This window comes from Hyperolius riggenbachi, chromosome 1 (genome assembly GCF_040937935.1).
Source record: "Hyperolius riggenbachi isolate aHypRig1 chromosome 1, aHypRig1.pri, whole genome shotgun sequence".
In the NCBI taxonomy this organism is placed as follows: Eukaryota; Metazoa; Chordata; class Amphibia; order Anura; family Hyperoliidae; genus Hyperolius; species Hyperolius riggenbachi.
This window is the reverse complement of record NC_090646.1, coordinates 293,368,907-293,387,573: the sequence shown is the minus strand read 5'-3', so window position 1 is coordinate 293,387,573 and position 18,667 is coordinate 293,368,907. Positions and strand designations below refer to the sequence as shown.

At 43.8% G+C, this 18,667-nt stretch overlaps 1 protein-coding gene across 3 annotated transcripts in view; it reads left to right on the top strand.

Moving 5' to 3' along the window:
* The window catches only part of LOC137508077 (fibrillin-2-like), a 710,315-nt gene that overhangs the window by 279,350 nt on the left and 412,298 nt on the right, over window positions 1-18,667 (top strand). For all 3 annotated transcript variants that reach the window (XM_068233727.1, XM_068233729.1, XM_068233728.1), the window contains exon 4: window positions 1,704-1,751. The gene's annotated coding sequence lies outside the window, so the exon portion shown is untranslated. The remainder of the gene's footprint in view (window positions 1-1,703; window positions 1,752-18,667) is intronic.

The following is an 18,667-nucleotide window of genomic DNA, read 5'->3' as shown; positions in this document are numbered from 1 at the left end:
TAGCTAACAAGCAATTAGCTTGCAGCTGGTTCAATAACACAACTTCCATGTAACTGATCACCAGGTGATGCTTTGATTTTTTCACTCCTCTTCGACTTCCTGGATCAGTGGAGTTTTACGTGTTTGGGAAATTTCCAGCTTTAAATTAGTCACTATCTCTATTCCATAATGCAAAGCGCACATCCACATTTATAAAGTTCATTTATTTGTAACTTCACAACTTCTGCATGACGATATCCTCCACCATTAGCACCCTTCTGTGAATAGACTCACCAGATCTCCGACCACTGTTACGGTCCGTACACACGCCGAACTGCAGGCAACGACGGGTCTGTCGTCACCTCCCGCTGGGCGGGTTTTCAGCAGACCGTCCGGCGTGTGTACAGTCTGTCGGCGGACTGATACGGCTGTTTCTGAGCGATACGCCGGGCTGTCGCTGGAACGCCCACCCAGCGGGAGGTGACGACGGACTTGTCATTGCCTGTGGTCCGGCGTGTGTACGGACCTTTAGACTGGTCAGATATGCACAATATCCAGGTAGATTTGGAGCCTCAGGTTCCTGGTGCCTCTGCTGTTATGGATACTCTGTATCATGCAGATTTCAATATTCCATATCTTGTTGCAAAGTTACCTCAAAGAAAACAAAGAGTGCTGGCTGAGCTTCACGAGTATCCGTGAACTCGCCTAAAAGTACGTCTCAGGTGACCCTTTCAGTCAGCAGCACTGATGAACATCTGGAGATCTGTGAGAAGGCACTAATGCAAGTGCCATTCACAATCAAGCATTTATCAGAACACTGGAAGCAACCAGTCCAGCGAATATGTTATTGAGCCTGATAAATAAAGGAGAAAGACCAACAGTCAAATAAACCAGAGAAATATGTTTTCTTTTAGGTAACTTTGCAACAAGATATGGAATATTGAAATCTGCATGACACAGAGTATCCATAACAGCAGAGGCACCAGGAACCTGAGGCTCTAAGGCTACCTGGATATTGTGCATATCTGACCAGTCATGTATGCCTGCACAGCTCTGACATCCCTCTATTCCCAGCCAGATCCTCCACCAGCCACACCAAGCTGCAGAAGGGGTAACTTTGCAGCAAGATATGGAGTAGTGAGATCTGCATGACACAGAATATCCATAACAGCAGAGGCACCAGGAACCTGAGGCTCCAAGGCTACCTGGATATTGTGCATATCTGACCAGTCATGTATGCCTGCACAGCTCTGACATCCCTCTATTCCCAGCCAGATCCTCCACCAGCCACACCAAGCTGCAGAAGGGGTAACTTTGCAGCAAGATATGGAGTAGTGAGATCTGCATGACACAGAATATCCATAACAGCAGAGGCACCAGGAACCTGAGGCTCCAAGGCTACCTGGATATTGTGCATATCTGACCAGTCTAACAGTGGTCAGAGATATCAGGTGAGTCTATTCACAGAAGGGTGCTAATGGTGGAGGATATCGTCATGCAGAAGTTGTGAAGTTACAAATGAATGAACTTTATGAATGTGGATGTGCGCTTTGCATTATGGAATAGAGACTATGAACAGGCCCGCCAGGCCTAAATGTGGCGCACTCCAATGCATTTTATAAGATAATTGCTATTGCGCTTTGATATTGATATTAAACTAGTCATTCACTATGATTTTTTTCTTGTGTGTTTCTCCCCCCCTCCCCCCTGGTTGGCTTGTCAAGCTCGTTGAATCACAAAGTTGGCGTTACAGAATCGTACAGTTTTAGCAGGTAAGACAGTATTTCTGGGAATATTTGCCTGAGATTCACGCACACAAACAAGAAAAAAAGTCAGACACAAAAATCTGAAGCTTGCTCTATTAAGTAATTGCAAATTGGTGCCTATTTGGGTGTCAAAAAGTGGAATGTTTGAACAGGTGATATTGAGGTAAAAGGTACACATTAGGGTTGAGAGGGATGGTGGGCGTTACACTGTAGAGGTTGGTAGGGCAGGGAAGCTCACATGGAGGATGGTGGCACAGAAGAAATGACACACAGTGGAAGCTGAATAGCATGCAAGTAAGGTGAGGCAAACCAGTGTTGGTGGTAGGACCAATTGATGAAATATTTTAATATGGGAAGGTGGTCAGAGTGGTAGGCCATGACAGGGGGATCAGATGACGAGGTTGGTAGGCGTGTAGACAGTATCCTGGCTACTTAGGGACGGTAATTGGAAGGGTGGGGGGGGCACATAAGTGGAATGTGTAGGTGGAGAGTGGGCTGAGGGAAGAATAGACAGTGTGGTTGGGTGATACAAATAGGTTTTTGGTAAGAGCCAAGCTGTGGGAGTGTAAAAAGAGGTGAAAAAGGTGCAGGAAAGGCATTAATGACTGTCTGTGGTATACAGCATGTGAGCATGGTGCAGGAGTGCACAGACTGAGGAAAACAGAACAGATGGAAGTACAGACCATAGTTTTGGTAGCCCATGTGAAAAGCAGCAGGAATGTGTGGGGTTAGGCCATCTAAGAGGGATGGTAGATAATTAGTGGCAATTTAGAACAGATGAATACTGGACCATGCACTAGGATAGTTAGAATAAGTTAAATATATTGGATAAGCACAAGTTTGGAAGGAGTAGAACTGGATAATAATTGGAACTGACCACACCACAAAACTGGAGTGTTTACAAATTTGACCAGGAAGTCATTGGGGGTGGGTGAGATAAGTGAGTGGATTTTGGAGTGCGCTGAGGCAGGTGGTAGCAAATAGAGTACCGGTGACCAAAGTGTGGGAGTGCACAAGGTATGCATAGAATTCTAGAGAACTGTATGGACTGGGAATTGATAGATTGGGTGACCCGTATGGCCCCAATTCACCGTTTCCCCCTGAACATGCCTAAGAATCATTTTTTTGTTGTCTATGGGAGTCAGTGGGCTTCCAAGTAAAAGTATGGTGAAATGTTCATATGGATGGAAGCAATGAATGGGTTTATGTGGTAGGAATAGTGCTCCAATGGGGCAAATCAGGCATTAATTTGCCAGCTTGTGGTGACTGTGTGGTCTGAGGAAGGAGCAGTTTATTGGCTGCCCAGCAGTTGGGAGCAGAAGGTTTGCAGAAATCAGTAGTAATTTTCTTCTGATCTGTTAATAGCAACAGAGGTGTGTAAATGTCCATCTGTGTATGTACATTGAGGTGCAAAGGAGAAATCAATTATTACTGTGCATGGGCATCCGCAGAAAATTTTCCGGGGGGTGGGGGGGAGGAAAAGGTGGGGTAGAAGCTGTACGTTGTTACGTTGCCGCGCCGAGAAATGGGTGTGACCATGGACCAGAATGTGGGTGTGGTCACAGGTGGAGACAAATTTACATGAACTAAGCAATGGTGGGACATTAGATTAGGACAGTGGTGGCCAGAGGCGGGACAAGGTCCTCCAGCACCCAAGGCTGAGACACCAAAGTGCGCCCCTCCATCCCTGCCACCCCAGCCGTCACACACCGATTGCTATTAGACTAAGAGGTGCCACAGGGTCCACAACCTCTCCAACACCTTAATATCTAGTTATCTGGCTTGCAGTCACTGCTATGTATCCCCTTTTCTTATTTCTTTCTGCTTCAAACACAATTAGGAATGACAGCTGAATGAATTGTGCGCCCCCTCCTACACTGCGCCCTGAGGCTGGAGCCTCTCCAGCCTATGCCTCGGCCCGGCCCTGGTGGTGGCGAACCTTTTGGAGGCTGAGTGCCCAAACTGCAACCCAAAAGTCACTTATTTATCGCAAAGTGGCAACAGCAGATTAAACTATGTACAAAGTTGTAACTCATACATGAACATTATGGAAAATCCAAGTTGAAAATAAACTGTGAAGATAAACAATTTCATCCATCCTACTCCTGAAAAATGTATTTATTTTTTAGAACCTTCCAGTTTTAATTTTCTGTTTTAAAAAGCTAAAAAAGTAGGTTTAATGCTATTGTCTCATATGATGATGATTCAGCTTTTCCCATAGTCTTGCAGTTAACAATCATGTGACCCCCAACAAGACAAATTCCGCAACCACAAGCCCCCCGTCAAGACAAATTCAGGAATCATGAGGCCCCCAACAAGACAAATTCAGCAATCATGAGGCCCCCAACATGACAAATTCAGCAATCTTGAGGCATCCCAACAAATCATGAGGCCTCCAACAATACAAATTCAGCAATCATGAGGCCCCCAACAAGACAAATTCAGCAGTCACATAAATAGACAGCATTTCACATAAATAGGCAGAATGCCCCCTTAATATGGTAGACACCTCTCAACTGGCTTCTGAATTATCCTCTACTGTCTGCTGTGCCTGGCTGGAATGGCAATACTGTTTTTGGCTGGATTGGGGATGATGTGTGGGCTGAAAGGCCTTGCAGTGATGCTGTGGCCTGGCTGGCGGCGGTGCTGTGGCCTGGCTGGCGGTGGTGCTGTGGCCTGGCTGGCGGTGATGCTGTGGCCTGGCCGGCGGTGATGCTATGGCCTGGCTGGCGGTGATGCTGTGGCCTGGCTGGCGGCGATGCTGTGGCCAGGCTAGTGGTGATGCTGTGGCTGGGTTGGCTGGTGGTGATGCTGTGGCTGGGTTGGCTGGCGGTGATGCTGGGCTGTGTTTGGCTGGTTGAAGTAAATGCTGGCCTGACTGGTGGTGATGCTGTGGCCTTTTTGACAGTTATTCTGGGCTGGTTGGCTGGTGGTGATGCTGGGCTGGCTGGCTGGCTTGGCTTCTGAATTCTCCTCTACTGGCTGCTCTGCCTGGCTGGCCTGGCAATACTGTTTTTGGATGAATTGGGGATGATGTGTGGGCTGAAAGGCCTTGCAGTGATGCTGTGGCCTGGCTGGCGGTGATGCTGTGGCCTGGCTAGCGGTGATGCTATGGTCTGGCTGGCGGTGATGCTATGGCCTGGCTAGCGGTGATGCTATGGCCTGGCTAGTGGTAATGCCTGGCAGGCGGTGATGCTGTGGCCGAGCTGGCAGTGATGCTGTGGCCGGGCTGGCGGTGATGCTGGGCTGTGTTTGGCTGGTTGAAGTAAATGCTGGCCTGACTGGTGGGGATGCTGTGGTTTTTTTGACAGTGATTCTGGGCTGGTTGGCTGGTGGTGATGTTGGGCTGGCTGGCCTGGATAGTTTAGGAAGTGACAGGTGACCCCTAGTTTAGGTAGCACCAGGAGTCCCCCAGTTCAGGTAGTGACAGGAGCCCCCCAGCTCATTTAGTGACAGGAGCCTCCCAGTGTATGTAGTGACAGGTGACCCCCAGTTCAGGTAGTGACAGGGACCCCCCAGTGTATGTAGTGACAGGAGCCCCCAGTTTAGGTAGAGAAAGGAGCCCCTCTGTTTAGGTAGTGACAGGTGCCCCCCAGGTTAGGTAGTGACAGGGACACCCAGTTTAGGTAGTGACAGGTATGCCCCAGGTTAGGTAGTGACAGGGACCCCCAGTTTAGGTAGTGACAGGGACCCCCAGTTTAGGTAGTGACAGGTATGCCCCAGGTTAGGTAGTGACAGGGACCCCCAGTTTAGGTAGTGACAGGGACCCCCAGTTTAGGTAGTGACAGGAGCACCCCAGGTTAGGTAGTGACAGGAACCCCCAGTTTAGGTAGTGACAGGAGCCCCCAAGGTTAGGTAGTGACAGGGGCCCCCAGTTTAGGTAGTGACAGAGACCCGCAGGTTAGGTAGTGACAGGGACTCCCAGTTTAGGTAGTGACAGGAGCCCCCCCAGGTTAGGTAGGGACAGGGACCCCCAGGTTTAGGTAGTGACAGGAGCCCCCCAGGTTAGGTAGTGACAGGAGCCCCCCAGGTTAGGTAGTGAAAGGGACCCCCCCAGTTTAGGTAGTGACAGGCACCCCCCAGGTTAGGTAGTGACAGAGACCCCCAGTTAGGTAGTGACAGGGGCCCCCCAGGTTAGGTAGTGACAGGGATCCTCCCCAGTTTAGGTAGTGACAGGCACTCCCCAAGTTAGGTAGTGACAGGGACCCCCAATTAGGTAGTGACAGGTGCCCCCCAGGTTAGGTAGTGACAGGGACCCCCAGTTAGGTATTGGCAGGTGCCCCTCACTCACCATGTCACAGCAGCCCAGCGTCAGACCTCAGTATCAGTCGGCAACCCAACCAGTTAGAGCGGACGCATGGACACACCACACTGTATATGTGGAAGTGATGTCACTTCCGCATATCAGTGTGGTGTCCTAGGTCCTAGCACTCGCACTATTGGTCGCTGGCTGATCGAGGTCTGATGCTGGCAGTGGGGGCGGCAGTGGCGGCCAGGGGTGCAGTGGGCGTCCAGGGCAGGGCAGATACCCCAATTTTCCCGACATGCAGACGCCTGTGTTACTGTGGTCCACTGTTCACATATGGGCAAACTGACATTTTGGAAATGGAAAGTGCAGAGATAAGTCAGAACATAAGAAGTTGTAAAGTGATAAGTTCTGCTCTATAATAAGTTTACCACATATGTAATTATCTTTTTGCTTTCAGTCTTATTTCCTTTTCATGCTTGTAAGTTTATAGCACTAATAATATTATCCTGATAAGAACATTTTAAAAAGGATATCACCCGTCTCCCTTCATGGAGCCAGTCTTCCAAAACTATCTCTCTTCAAAAGTGGAGTGATAACTGAAATCTGTTTTCTTATAGATTTCCGTAGGTCTCCTGAATGGTTGTTTATCGAGTAGACTGGTGCCTGTGCTATTTCAAATTATCATAAAAACTAAAATAGGTTTTTGGCATAAGAAAGACAGACTGATAGTGAATACATAGAAAAGTCTTCATTTACAAAGGTTTAAAAGAAAAGAAAATATTTTTGTTTTCATCATTTGTACATTTTGTTTCTTTTAAGATGTGTTGTTACTTTATATATCCAATTTTTTCTTTACTTCGGTCTGTGCGATTTTCACTTGTTTTCTGCTTCTACATCAATAAAAATGACTTCTTTTTTAACAGGTGTCTTTATATTAGGATTTTAGTTTTAAAGCGGTATAAAACCCTGACACAATATTCAATGAAAACATGTTTTCCTACTTTTTGTATGCCATACGGTTATCATATTTGCTTTTGTGCAAAAGTATTATTATTCATTTAGGAATTAATCCAAAGTACACTTTTTTGCTCTGAGAGCTGACTTTGCATTTTATTCATAACTGTTTTTTTTTTAATCTTGAAATATAAGCAGAAATGCTTTCTGACTGTGTTCAGGAGAGTCCGCAGTGTCAGAGAAGTGTTTGTTTACATTCCTCACTTGATACAATTAAACACAAGATAACATTATCTACAGTTCGGATGCGTCCAGCTTTCCCGGTATTGAGCTTTTCTGTCCTGTGTTTAACCCTTTGAATGCTGTTCTAGTAAAAAAAAATGCTGATTAGTATAAAATATGCTGTGAATAATGTTTTAGAGCAAAGAAGAATTGCTGGGTTTCATTCCGCTTTAACATCATAACATTCAACAGGTAATCAAACCTCTAAACCAGATGGTGGGAAAATAGGAAAAGAGAAAAGCACTTGTGAGCAAAGCGCTTACTTTTAATGCGTTGGCTCTAGTCACAACCATGTAGTACTATAGCCTGCAGTGTTAATGACCGGAAGTGGTCAGTTTTGGCATGGCTCTAGCAAGCGGCAGCGATACAGCTATAAAAACATGGCAAGTGGTGGCCCAACAGCTATGGGGAATAGTAAGGGGTACTTTATCGATAGTTAGTGTAAGGTGTAGTGGAAAGAAGGTTACTGTTCGGTGTAGTGGTAATAGGAGGGTTAGTATTAGGTGCAGCGTAGCAGGAGTGCGATTAGTGTTAGGTATATTGGTACTAGTAGTAGGGTTAGTGTTGGGTGTAGCAGCAGTGAGGTTAGTATTAGGTGTAGTCACAGTAAGGCTAGTGTTAGGTGTGACAGTAATAGAAAAGTTAGTGTGAGAAGAGGGATAAGTGAAGAAGTTTGACACAAGCATAACGTTTTAAATAGTACAATATTGGTAATATACAATTACCGATATCAAAACTATTGGCCGGGTGCCGCTTGTACCAAACTCATTAGTGTATAAACAAAATTAATGCTGTGTGTAAGTATGACACACAGCCATGATGCCATGTTTGCTCAGTACAGTAAGTTACATATAACTATGCACATGAGAGCAACAGAGTCAACTCGGAAGTAGTTGGGCAGAGAATGCAAAAGATGACCCCCCCCCCCCAAAAAAAAAGACTCCTCTGAAAACAGAAATTAGAAATCCTATGGAATTGGAAATCGACATTTCAAACCATTCCTACACATCACTAAGTGACGTGCACATGCTGCGTCGTTCTATACACTGTGCTATACTGAGTCACGGCAAGCTGTTTCGCTTGTGTCATCCCTCTTGCGCCTCCCCTTCTTCTCTCCATAGTTTCAGCACTTAGTTATATTGGCCAAACATAATGCAAAGTGAAGAAACCATTTGCTTGCCAAAGTTCATGGCACTGCGGGCCACATTTGCGCCACAGACCAGAGCTTGACATGTATGTTCTAGAAGAATCATCATAATTGATTGTTACATCAATGTGCAATATTTGCTTCTACAGGTAATCTATTTTCTAAAATATTGTTTACCAAACTCTTCCAGACCTTATAAAATGTAGTCTACTTTATAGGCCATATTGTACTGGAAATAGGCAGAACTGTATATATACTGCCAAGATCATAGGTGTTTCTGCTATTTTCTATTGACAGAGGATCCTTTACCTTTATGACACAGAGTAAATGTTAGGATTTGCTGGCATTTATTTACTGTATTCAGCTTAGGAGTTACCGGTAGTTTGTATGGTAAAGTTGCACTCTGTGGAAGAATTTCAGTTCTATAAGTTTATCTTATTCAGAAACAAGTGTATCTTCACTGAGAGGTCTGTTCCCATACTTCATCACTTAAAGGGAAGGTCCAAGCAAAAAAAAAAAATGAGATTCACTTACCTGGGGCTTCTACCAGCCCCATGCAGCCATCCTGTGCCCTCGTAGTCACTCACTGCTGCTCCAGTTCCCCGCTGGCAGCTTTCTGACCTCGGAGGTCAGGGCCACATTGCATACATTTTTACACATTCCCGCTAGTGCAGGAACATTAACACATACATTTTTACGCGTTAGTGGTGAAACGCGTAAATTTTTGTTCCTGCACTAGCTGGAATGCGTAAAAATGTATGCAATGTGGCCCTGACCTCCGAGGTCAGAAAGCTGCCAGCGGGGAACTGGAGCAGCAGTGAGTGACTACGAGGGCACAGGATGGCTACATGGGGCTGGTAGAAGCCCCAGGTAAGTGAATCTCATTTTTTTTTTTTTGCTTGAACCTTCCCTTTAAAGTCCCTTGACCACACATATTGTAATCTGCACAGTTTATCATAATGACTACTTCTGTCTGAATTCTATTTCTTTAGTAAGATGTATGGCAGCGATTAATGGTTGTATGCTTGAGTCAATCATTTCACTGGTGTAGGACTTGGTCTGATAAGTTACACAAATAATTTGCAAGATCTGTCTTCTATAAGTACCCCTTCTGCTCCACGTGTTTCAGAAAATCTGGTAAAAGCCCAGTAAAGGCTTGTCAGGCTGGACACACATCATAATGTTTGATTAATGTTTGTACAATCTTATAACTTTTATAAAGTGCGATTGGCCTACCTAAAACGTATATCCAAATTATACAATCCATTCACCCTCTTATTAAATAGGAGTTGAGAACATCATCAAATAGTTACACATGCAGATAGTATGTGTGGCTAACCTTAGTTCATTTTTAACATTGACACTGCAGGCTATAGTACTGCCAAGGCATGATGCAAACGGCTCCCTCAAAAGCGATTCGTTAACGACTTACGAGTAGAATTTAAACCAAATGCAAGTATGCAAGTGCACACATAAAGTTTTAAAAATGCTGCATGAAGCCCCTGATTTGGCATGTGGTTTACAGTGGATGTGCTGGTAAGGTCTCTCTATTAGGGCCCGTTTCCACTATCGCGAATTCGTATGCGTTTTACGCATGCGAATTCGCATAGCCAATACAAGTGGATGGGACTGTTTCCACTTGTCAGGATTCCTTTGCGTTTTTCTGCACAGCAGAGCCATCAGAATTCGCATACCGCATACCGCTATGCGAATCGCAAACAATGTATTTAATAGGGAATTTGCATGCGGTATTGGTATACGAATTTTCATGCAAATTTGCATAACATTTCGCATGGAATCAATGAAAAAGCACACAGGCTCTGCCATGGTTAAATTCGCATACATCGTCATTCATGCAAAATCGTATGCGAATTTGAATGAAAATTCGCATATAACTGCATGCAAAATTCGCATCCGCATGCAAATTTTTACCGCGGCGATTCCCACCGCACAAGTGGAAGCGGGCCCTTACTCCCTCCAGATGTTGTGCAAATGGATGAAACAGCAGCACATTAATTTCTGCACACAAGGCACTGCTATGTGCATTGCTGGCATACTGCAAATGCATTGCTGTTCCAGTCATCCAATCCAATCATCAGATACCATATTATCAACTCCCAACCCAAGAGAAAGATCCACCCAAAAAGTAGTCCACTTTTATACCAGAGACTGAAGACAGTGAATTCAGCACCTGTTAGGCGCTCCTGTGCACAAACTGGGCACATGCTTGTGCTCAGCAGGGGCAGAAGCGACTACTGCATTGAGTCACATCTTGACATAGCTGCACACAGCTGCATTATGATGTAGTCTTATAATGCCCGGGAACTGCACTGTGTGTCACACATAGGGTTACACACATTTTCATTCAGCTGCATTAAACAGCAGACGCTTGGTGACAAATGTGCAGTTCAACACCCCATGTGAAAGAGGCCTAAGACAAAAATAATTGTGCATGTCAACTTGCTGCCCATACTATTCAATGGGCCTGTTCACATCTCTGCATTGTAATGGATCATGTTATTTTAACTTGCTGTATGTAGGCTTTGAATTAACCTCCATGTCTAGTCCCCATTGCAGTTCACACTCATTATAACGGATGCATTATGCAACGCACACAGTATGAATCCAGCCTAAAGCAACTTTCTAAAATTGTCATTTTAGAAAAGGTTTTTTCGCTTTTGCTGACTTAATCAATGCAAAGGCCAATTGAGGTATAGAGGAGAGGCCCCTATACAATCACAAAGTTACATTATCTTTGGGTCTGCCCTTCCTCACAAGGTCTGAATTGTTTTCTGTCAACAAACTTCTACAGGAAGAAACCCCATGTGGATTATCCCTCCCTTCAGTAAAATGGAAAAAAAACTGTAGGAAGGGCTGACTCATAGTGATATATGATCTATAGCACAATAGGGCTGCACTTGAACAGCTTATGGTATGGCGAGACTGACTCCTTCACTGCCAGAACAGTCTAAACCAAGGTACAGACATATGTTGTTTTTTTTCTGGACGATTCAATCACTTCAGTCAAAATCTGTTGCCACCAGCATATAAAAGTGCCCATTAACGGTACAACTGTGCAGTGAGTGGTTAAAATCGATGTAAAACAATTCTATGGTCAGTTGGAAGAGAAATATAATCAATTTAAAAGTTGCATTTTACGATCTATAGGGAGAAATTCCACTAATTGACCCAATTATGGGAACAATCTATAATTACCTTGTGATTATTTACGATCGTAAATGGTGTGAGAGACAGCAATGTCTGTGTGCTGTGCTGGTGCTAGTTTACTGTTGAATGACATTCATATCATACCAGCAAGCATCCCCCTCAGAACTTGCAGCTCTGATCAAGAGTCTGGTAAGTAACTTCATGTGCTTCAGTTTGCTTCATGGTAGGCCCACCCTGGCTGGGCCCCAGAACTCCTGGGGCCCCATACACTTCTCATTTATGATGCCCTATCTGCAGCCCTGGATAGATTCTTCCCTGTTTGTTATTTAATTTTAAACAATACCAGTTGCATGGCAATCCTGCTGATCCCCTGCCTCTGATACTTGTATCCATAGACCCAGAACAAGCATGCAGATATGATATTTCTGGCATGCAACTGGTTTATATAAAAGGAAGTAAATATTTTACCCTCTACATATTTCAACCTCTTGCTTTAGGTTATCTTTAATTTTACAACTAGCTTGCGTTAGAGGTTTAGGCTTGCACATTGTTTAAAATTATAAAAAATAAAAACAAAATTTAAAAAAAAGACAGCAAGCAATGGGCAGCGCGCACAGGCTGCAAGTGAAGTGAAAGCTCCAGAGATATGCCCAGCCCCTTGGGGCTAAATACATACCTTGAATACAAATCAGATGCAAATTATGTGCTAACACTAATCTAAATTCTAAAATTTGAATGCAAGCTGACACCCCTGGAGGCAGCTAGCCTGAAGTATACTTAAGTTTTGTACAGCAGAAGGAAATGGCAGCGCTTCCAAACAGACGCTGCACCTGAATTGACTACCTGCACAAGTATGCAGAGCTCGACTAACGGGCAGGTTACACACCTTGCATTCAAAACAGGTACAGTAAAAGGGGCGTTAGCTTCAGCATAAGTTGTGCACAAATTATCCCTAATAGACTCTCCTACGGCGGTGACATGCCCCAACAGGAGAGAAAAGTGAAGCATGTTCAAACAATGAAAATTGTCCAAAAAAGAGAAAAAAAAAGGGTTAAAACCTCAAACTAATGTAACAGTGAAGCATATTCAACAGTGAAACATATCCAACAGTGAGCCCTAGCTAGTCTAAAATTAAAATCATAATCCTTACCTGGTGCAGCTAGCCATAAATGGTATACACATTTGTTCAAAAGACAGCAAGCAATGGGCAGCGCGCACAGGCTGCAAGTGAAGTGAAAGCTCCAGAGATATGCCCAGCCCCTTGGGGCTAAATACATACCTTGAATACAAATCAGATGCAAATTATGTGCTAACACTAATCTAAATTCTAAAATTTGAATGCAAGCTGACACCCCTGGAGGCAGCTAGCCTGAAGTATACTTAAGTTTTGTACAGCAGAAGGAAATGGCAGCGCTTCCAAACAGACGCTGCACCTGAATTGACTACCTGCACAAGTATGCAGAGCTCGACTAACGGGCAGGTTACACACCTTGCATTCAAAACAGGTACAGTAAAAGGGGCGTTAGCTTCAGCATAAGTTGTGCACAAATTATCCCTAATAGACTCTCCTACGGCGGTGACGTGCCCCAACAGGAGAGAAAAGTGAAGCATGTTCAAACAATGAAAATTGTCCAAAAAAGAGAAAAAAAAAAGGGTTAAAACCTCAAACTAATGTAACAGTGAAGCATATTCAACAGTGAAACATATCCAACAGTGAGCCCTAGCTAGTCTAAAATTAAAATCATAATCCTTACCTGGTGCAGCTAGCCATAAATGGTATACACATTTGTTCAAAAGACAGCAAGCAATGGGCAGCGCGCACAGGCTGCAAGTGAAGTGAAAGCTCCAGAGATATGCCCAGCCCCTTGGGGCTAAATACATACCTTGAATACAAATCAGATGCAAATTATGTGCTAACACTAATCTAAATTCTAAAATTTGAATGAAAGCTGACACCCCTGGAGGCAGCTAGCCTGAAGTATACTTAAGTTTTGTACAGCAGAAGGAAATGGCAGCGCTTCCAAACAGACGCTGCACCTGAATTGACTACCTGCACAAGTATGCAGAGCTCGACTAACGGGCAGGTTACACACCTTGCATTCAAAACAGGTACAGTAAAAGGGGCGTTAGCTTCAACATAAGTTGTGCACAAATTATCCCTAATAGACTCTCCTACGGCGGTGACGTGCCCCAACAGGAGAGAAAAGTGAAGCATGTTCAAACAATGAAAATTGTCCAAAAAAGAGAAAAAAAAAGGGTTAAAACCTCAAACTAATGTAACAGTGAAGCATATTCAACAGTGAAACATATCCAACAGTGAGCCCTAGCTAGTCTAAAATTAAAATCATAATCCTTACCTGGTGCAGCTAGCCATAAATGGTATACACATTTGTTCAAAAGACAGCAAGCAATGGGCAGCGCGCACAGGCTGCAAGTGAAGTGAAAGCTCCAGAGATATGCCCAGCCCCTTGGGGCTAAATACATACCTTGAATACAAATCAGATGCAAATTATGTGCTAACACTAATCTAAATTCTAAAATTTGAATGCAAGCTGACACCCCTGGAGGCAGCTAGCCTGAAGTATACTTAAGTTTTGTACAGCAGAAGGAAATGGCAGCGCTTCCAAACAGACGCTGCACCTGAATTGACTACCTGCACAAGTATGCAGAGCTCGACTAACGGGCAGGTTACACACCTTGCATTCAAAACAGGTACAGTAAAAGGGGCGTTAGCTTCAGCATAAGTTGTGCACAAATTATCCCTAATAGACTCTCCTACGGCGGTGACGTGCCCCAACAGGAGAGAAAAGTGAAGCATGTTCAAACAATGAAAATTGTCCAAAAAAGAGAAAAAAAAAAGGGTTAAAACCTCAAACTAATGTAACAGTGAAGCATATTCAACAGTGAAACATATCCAACAGTGAGCCCTAGCTAGTCTAAAATTAAAATCATAATCCTTACCTGGTGCAGCTAGCCATAAATGGTATACACATTTGTTCAAAAGACAGCAAGCAATGGGCAGCGCGCACAGGCTGCAAGTGAAGTGAAAGCTCCAGAGATATGCCCAGCCCCTTGGGGCTAAATACATACCTTGAATACAAATCAGATGCAAATTATGTGCTAACACTAATCTAAATTCTAAAATTTGAATGAAAGCTGACACCCCTGGAGGCAGCTAGCCTGAAGTATACTTAAGTTTTGTACAGCAGAAGGAAATGGCAGCGCTTCCAAACAGACGCTGCACCTGAATTGACTACCTGCACAAGTATGCAGAGCTCGACTAACGGGCAGGTTACACACCTTGCATTCAAAACAGGTACAGTAAAAGGGGCGTTAGCTTCAGCATAAGTTGTGCACAAATTATCCCTAATAGACTCTCCTACGGCGGTGACGTGCCCCAACAGGAGAGAAAAGTGAAGCATGTTCAAACAATGAAAATTGTCCAAAAAAGAGAAAAAAAAGGGTTAAAACCTCAAACTAATGTAACAGTGAAGCATATTCAACAGTGAAACATATCCAACAGTGAGCCCTAGCTAGTCTAAAATTAAAATCATAATCCTTACCTGGTGCAGCTAGCCATAAATGGTATACACATTTGTTCAAAAGACAGCAAGCAATGAGCAGCGCGCACAGGCTGCAAGTGAAGTGAAAGCTCCAGAGATATGCCCAGCCCCTTGGGGCTAAATACATACCTTGAATACAAATCAGATGCAAATTATGTGCTAACACTAATCTAAATTCTAAAATTTGAATGCAAGCTGACACCCCTGGAGGCAGCTAGCCTGAAGTATACTTAAGTTTTGTACAGCAGAAGGAAATGGCAGCGCTTCCAAACAGACGCTGCACCTGAATTGACTACCTGCACAAGTATGCAGAGCTCGACTAACGGGCAGGTTACACACCTTGCATTCAAAACAGGTACAGTAAAAGGGGCGTTAGCTTCAGCATAAGTTGTGCACAAATTATCCCTAATAGACTCTCCTACGGCGGTGACGTGCCCCAACAGGAGAAAAAAGTGAAGCATGTTCAAACAATGAAAATTGTCCAAAAAAGAGAAAAAAAAGGGTTAAAACCTCAAACTAATGTAACAGTGAAGCATATTCAACAGTGAAACATATCCAACAGTGAGCCCTAGCTAGTCTAAAATTAAAATCATAATCCTTACCTGGTGCAGCTAGCCATAAATGGTATACACATTTGTTCAAAAGACAGCAAGCAATGGGCAGCGCGCACAGGCTGCAAGTGAAGTGAAAGCTCCAGAGATATGCCCAGCCCCTTGGGGCTAAATACATACCTTGAATACAAATCAGATGCAAATTATGTGCTAACACTAATCTAAATTCTAAAATTTAAATTGCAAGCTGACACCCCTGGAGGCAGCTAGCCTTGAAGTATACTTAAGTTTTGTACAGCAGAAGGAAATGGCAGCGCTTCCAAACAGACGCTGCACCTGAATTGACTACCTGCACAAGTATGCAGAGCTCGACTAACGGGCAGGTTACACACCTTGCATTCAAAACAGGTACAGTAAAAGGGGCGTTAGCTTCAGCATAAGTTGTGCACAAATTATCCCTAATAGACTCTCCTACGGCGGTGACGTGCCCCAACAGGAGAGAAAAGTGAAGCATGTTCAAACAATGAAAATTATCCAAAAAAGAGAAAAAAAAAGGGTTAAAACCTCAAACTAATGTAACAGTGAAGCATATTCAACAGTGAAACATATCCAACAGTGAGCCCTAGCTAGTCTAAAATTAAAATCATAATCCTTACCTGGTGCAGCTAGCCATAAATGGTATACACATTTGTTCAAAAGACAGCAAGCAATGGGCAGCGCGCACAGGCTGCAAGTGAAGTGAAAGCTCCAGAGATATGCCCAGCCCCTTGGGGCTAAATACATACCTTGAATACAAATCAGATGCAAATTATGTGCTAACACTAATCTAAATTCTAAAATTTAAATTGCAAGCTGACACCCCTGGAGGCAGCTAGCCTGAAGTATACTTAAGTTTTGTACAGCAGAAGGAAATGGCAGCGCTTCCAAACAGACGCTGCACCTGAATTGACTACCTGCACAAGTATGCAGAGCTCGACTAACGGGCAGGTTACACACCTTGCATTCAAAACAGGTACAGTAAAAGGGGCGTTAGCTTCAGCATAAGTTGTGCACAAATTATCCCTAATAGACTCTCCTACGGCGGTGACGTGCCCCAACAGGAGGGAAAAGTGAAGCATGTTCAAACAATGAAAATTGTCCAAAAAAGAGAAAAAAAAGGGTTAAAACCTCAAACTAATGTAACAGTGAAGCATATTCAACAGTGAAACATATCCAACAGTGAGCCCTAGCTAGTCTAAAATTAAAATCATAATCCTTACCTGGTGCAGCTAGCCATAAATGGTATACACATTTGTTCAAAAGACAGCAAGCAATGGGCAGCGCGCACAGGCTGCAAGTGAAGTGAAAGCTCCAGAGATATGCCCAGCCCCTTGGGGCTAAATACATACCTTGAATACAAATCAGATGCAAATTATGTGCTAACACTAATCTAAATTCTAAAATTTAAATTGCAAGCTGACACCCCTGGAGGCAGCTAGCCTGAAGTATACTTAAGTTTTGTACAGCAGAAGGAAATGGCAGCGCTTCCAAACAGACGCTGCACCTGAATTGACTACCTGCACAAGTATGCAGAGCTCGACTAACGGGCAGGTTACACACCTTGCATTCAAAACAGGTACAGTAAAAGGGGCGTTAGCTTCAGCATAAGTTGTGCACAAATTATCCCTAATAGACTCTCCTACGGCGGTGACGTGCCCCAACAGGAAAGAAAAGTGAAGCATGTTCAAACAATGAAAATTGTCCAAAAAAGAGGAAAAAAAGGGTTAAAACCTCAAACTAATGTAACAGTGAAGCATATTCAACAGTGAAACATATCCAACAGTGAGCCCTAGCTAGTCTAAAATTAAAATCATAATCCTTACCTGGTGCAGCTAGCCATAAATGGTATACACATTTGTTCAAAAGACAGCAAGCAATGGGCAGCGCGCACAGGCTGCAAGTGAAGTGAAAGCTCCAGAGATATGCCCAGCCCCTTGGGGCTAAATACATACCTTGAATACAAATCAGATGCAAATTATGTGCTAACACTAATCTAAATTCTAAAATTTGAATGAAAGCTGACACCCCTGGAGGCAGCTAGCCTGAAGTATACTTAAGTTTTGTACAGCAGAAGGAAATGGCAGCGCTTCCAAACAGACGCTGCACCTGAATTGACTACCTGCACAAGTATGCAGAGCTCGACTAACGGGCAGGTTACACACCTTGCATTCAAAACAGGTACAGTAAAAGGGGCGTTAGCTTCAGCATAAGTTGTGCACAAATTATCCCTAATAGACTCTCCTACGGCGGTGACGTGCCCCAACAGGAGAGAAAAGTGAAGCATGTTCAAACAATGAAAATTGTCCAAAAAAGAGAAAAAAAAAGGGTTAAAACCTCAAACTAATGTAACAGTGAAGCATATTCAACAGTGAAACATATCCAACAGTGAGCCCTAGCTAGTCTAAAATTAAAATCATAATCCTTACCTGGTGCAGCTAGCCATAAATGGTATACACATTTGTTCAAAAGACAGCAAGCAATGGGCAGCGCGCACAGGCTGCAAGTGAAGTGAAAGCTCCAGAGATATGCCCAGCCCCTTGGGGCTAAATACATACCTTGAATACAAATCAGATGCAAATTATGTGCTAACACTAATCTAAATTCTAAAATTTGAATGCAAGCTGACACCCCTGGAGGCAGCTAGCCTGAAGTATACTTAAGTTTTGTACAGCAGAAGGAAATGGCAGCGCTTCCAAACAGACGCTGCACCTGAATTGACTACCTGCACAAGTATGCAGAGCTCGACTAACGGGCAGGTTACACACCTTGCATTCAAAACAGGTACAGTAAAAGGGGCGTTAGCTTCAGCATAAGTTGTGCACAAATTATCCCTAATAGACTCTCCTACGGCGGTGACGTGCCCCAACAGGAGAGAAAAGTGAAGCATGTTCAAACAATGAAAATTGTCCAAAAAAGAGAAAAAAAAAGGGTTAAAACCTCAAACTAATGTAACAGTGAAGCATATTCAA